The sequence below is a fragment of the Carya illinoinensis genome, chromosome 11 (genome assembly GCF_018687715.1).
Source record: "Carya illinoinensis cultivar Pawnee chromosome 11, C.illinoinensisPawnee_v1, whole genome shotgun sequence".
In the NCBI taxonomy this organism is placed as follows: Eukaryota; Viridiplantae; Streptophyta; class Magnoliopsida; order Fagales; family Juglandaceae; genus Carya; species Carya illinoinensis.
This window is the reverse complement of record NC_056762.1, coordinates 28,623,095-28,627,597: the sequence shown is the minus strand read 5'-3', so window position 1 is coordinate 28,627,597 and position 4,503 is coordinate 28,623,095.

Below are 4,503 nucleotides of genomic sequence, written 5' to 3'. Positions count from 1 at the left end.
AGAAGGTGGGGTTTCTTACCCTTGAACCCATCCCTGCATAGCGAGGACGAGGCACCTCGTACCTGTGTTGGGGGACAGAGGAGGACCCCTACTTTGTCCCCCCTCCCCTTCATCGTCCACCACCCACCCATGAGTTGCTGAAACAGTGCACAAAATTCATAAAAAATTACATTGATACACAATAAAAAAACCTCAAAAATTCACAACCATAAAAAATCAACAAAAAAATTCCCCCATCACTTGCAATAAATAATCACAGAGAGAGAGAGAGAGAGAGAGAGAGAGAGAGAGAGAGAGAGAGAGAGAGAGATCAATCTTAGACTGGGAGATGGAGAGAGCTTGAGAGGGAGAGACAGCATCACGGAGAGGACCAAGGGAGAGATGGCGTCGTTGGCTAAGGCAAGGCTGAAAGCCACTTAGGGGAGGGGGGTAGGGTTAAATTAAAACCCCCCAAAACTATGTCATATATATAAAAATAATAATTTTGTAAACACAAAAATTATATATATATATATATATGCAAAGGGGGAAAGGGTTGGGCCTAGCCCACCCCGCACAACCCTTTACCCTGAAGGGCGGGGCAATAGGAGGCGGAGCCCCGCCACCCACCCCTATATGAAAATTATTAAAAAATAATCATTTCATAAATATAAATATAAAAAATAGAGAAATAACTGATGCTTGAGATTAAGGATTCCTGCACGATCTAAAGCAACAAGACCAACTATATGTTTAGGTAGTTGTAAAATGGAAGAGGAATTTACCGTATTACCATACATATGGAATAAGGCAAGACTATCAACTACAGCATTACCTTCTTGACAAACATGATGGACGCTAGAAGAGAAAGGTTTTTAAAATGCGAAATATCATCCTAAATATCAAAAAATTGTTAAGAGGTTGAAAATTAGAATTAAACCAGTACAAGCTGGGAGTTTGATTCCACAATAAGTCCCAACACATTTAATTGATAACATAAAAGCAAATCAATGTTCAAAGTCAAAAACACTGCAAAAGTGTTAGTGTCGCTGGTACCCAAACAACAAGAAAAACTAGTAATAATAAAGCTATTAGAGGTTCTTAATATACCCTCACAATCAGTCGAGTCAGGGTTACCTTTAGTAACACTATCACTGTTGAGCTTAAAATTTCCCAAGGGGGAGGGATCCACTTCACTAGGAAAGGCCTTTTAGTACAACTAGTGATACTGGAAATTTGAAGAGACTCAAGGACTAAAGCATTGGAAAGGGTCAATAAGGACTTAGGCTTAAGCAAGAGGCTGAGATCACGAAACCATATGGTGATCTTGTAAGTTTTAGTACAAAAACTAGTGTGGCTATCTTCAAATCTAGCCTTGTTCCTTGCTAGCCAAACCTCCCAAAGAACTAGGGAAGGCACCAAGCAGGCAAGCAGGTAAAGTTCATTAAAGCTACAAAAGGAGGACAACCATGGAATAGTTATTCTTCCAACTTATAGAGGCACTATGCATATGACCAAATGTAGAAAAAAAAAATGAAGCTACACCTTCTTAAAAAGGAAACAATGAACAAAAACATGGTTAGCACTTTCCACATCACCATCAAGGCAAGAAGGACAGTTGGAGGATAAGGGAATTCTATAGTGTTGGATCTTGTCATCAAGAGTGACACCATTGTACCACAATTTCCAAACCAAGACAGAGATCTTGGTAGGAATTCCATGACACCAAATAAAAGACACAAAAGCAAAAATAGATGAGTAGTATTTGAAAATATGAGTAGTATTTCAAACAAATTTTGAAGTGAAATCGCCATCTTGAGTATGTTTCCAAAACTCTAGCATCAAAACCTGATTATGAGTCATAGAAAATTGGCTAACTTCCTGCACAAACATCTTTAATAGAAAATGTAAGGATGTAAACCACGAGACCTTTTTGTGCTGAAGAGTTGTTATTGTCCCAATTGTCATGCCAGAAGTTTATATCGCCCTCATAGATATTTCATTGACTTTCAAGATGAAAATAGGGTGAAACTTGCAAATAACTGTCCAAGAGTTAGAATGAAAAGATTTAGCCCCAATAAGGCTCAAGGGGATGTTGTTGGTCATATATCATGGTGCTAGAATTGGGCCCAAGGAGGGCTGGAACACAGAAATCTCCAAGTCAATTTACAATGAAGTACTCTAATGACATCATGTAAGTTCCTAATACACAAATCTCTTTATGAGAGAGGTCAACATGATTACAAGAAATCTATTTTTTCTTGGAGTGACCCTCTATTTCCCTTTATGAATGGAGTTAATCACCTTTTTTAGGGGGTTAAGAATATAAAGAATATGAATAGGAATGGAGAATAAGACAGACTTTATAAGAGTAAGTTTACCTCGAGTAAATAAGAGATGACCTTTCCACTTGGCAACTTTCTTTTAAATTTTGGAGAGAAAGGCATCATAGAAAAATCAAAATCTTCCTATAAAAGAGAGGGGCACCCAAGTAAGTGGTAGGGAAATAACATTCTTTAAAGCTATTCACAATGATGTATATGTGAGATCTAGGCACATTCTTGTATAATAAGAAAATACCGTTGGAGTGATTAATCTTTTTAGCTAGACATGATTTTCATATTGAGTGATGAATCCCATAAGATTGGTGAGGCTCTTCTTAGAACAATTAGTGAAGATTAAGAGGTCATCAGAAAAAGAATACGAGAAAGAGTGCTACAACCCCAAGGGAAGGAATAAGGGTTGATATGACCATCCACGATGAGTTGGTGAAGATCCCTACTGAGAGGTTCTTCATTAAGGATGAAAAAATGGGACAAGGAATCCCTTTGTGTTAAACCCTAGTAGAAGTGAAGTAGCTAGACTGAAAACCGCTCAAATAGACAGAAAGGTGGGACCCAAAAAACAAACTTGGAAAGAAAAGACAACCTCACTAAAACCAAAAGAAGAAAGAACATGAGAGAGGTGGTTCCATCTAACTCTATCAAAAGCTTTAGTCATATCTACTTTAAGTATGACATTGTAACCCTTGATTTTTTTGGCTAGACTATGAGTTAACTCCTAGGCTAGAGAATTACTTTGACACCCTTAACCTCCGCTTGGGATTTGATAGAGAGTGAAGTGTCGGGACATACAATATAAAGTTACATAACCCTGCTCATGACAAATAATATGCACTGTGCCTTGTTTGCTTCTAGCAATATGCAATAATTGTAGCGGGATTTTTGTTTCTTCAATCATAAGTTGCACTAGAATAAACTAAATCTCAAAATATCATCTCTTAAACAACCATACAATAACAATAGGGTCCTAAACATTAACCCTTCATAAACCACAAAAAGCTTAGCATATTGTTTTATGCTACATAGTTAAAAACATGATTATTCTTCTTCCTCTAAGAACTCTCAAAGGTTCATTATCAAACACCTAAACATCTCCATATAGAAGGCAATTAACACAAGTCAGCCTTCAAGGGTGAACTTGTCTTCAATCATCTTAAGCCAATTGTCCAACACACTCGCTTTCTTCTAAAGCTGATACAACTTTTACTGTGACACTCCCAGCTCCTATCGCTAAGTGTCAAGTGTGTGTACATGTAACACTTGTACAACAAGAACCATGCAGTTGATAATTAAAGTCAGTCAACTATGTACCAAAATTGTTTAAAATAAAAACTCACTTAAACACAAGCATATAAAAAATGTTACAAATATCCAGTAACAATATCATAAAAACCAAAATACATAGTTTCAAAAGCGAGAAAGTAATTCCCAAGATAATACAAGCAAAAGGCACCAATCATTTCTCCAGCGGAGTCGCTTCCTTAGGTTCAACCTTCTCATCATCTGCATCAAAATATACGGTACTAACAAACGATACCGTAGGTAACTAATAATCCAAACAGCCCACAAAATAAAAAATATATTCAAGCAACAACAATATGCATGCACATGATGATAGATGCATAAGATTCGAAAATCATCATTTCCCAAAAATAAGTAATTTTCTACTTATGCCAAAAATCTTATTTGGCCCAAAAATCCAATCCATTAAAACACCCGCAATTTTTCTAGAAAATGGCTCAATGTTAAATCCATCTTTTTTTTTCAGAAAATGATCCACATATCCAATTTTAACCGTAAGCACCATGATCTCCCCTAGAGACCATCTACACACCCTGACTTCCTTCGCCACAACATGAGTAACGACCATGTGTGTGATTTCGTAATGAGTGATGCCCAGTTTCGCACCCAGCGCGTTTGTAGCCAAGCATCTTTTAGCCCCCACCGGCAGAGGGACCACGGAGTCGGTACGAGAGCGTTACTATCCTATTGTCGCCCAGTGACAACTCAGGGAATATCACTCAATATATTATGCTCCCAAGTAATCAGAGGAGCTTTACCGAGATAAATGCCCTATCTCGACTTAGAGTCGTGATATACATGCACCCAAAAATCCATTTAACACATAAAAATTCAGTTTTCATTTTACAAACAAGAACATGTATGCACCATGCAATGAATA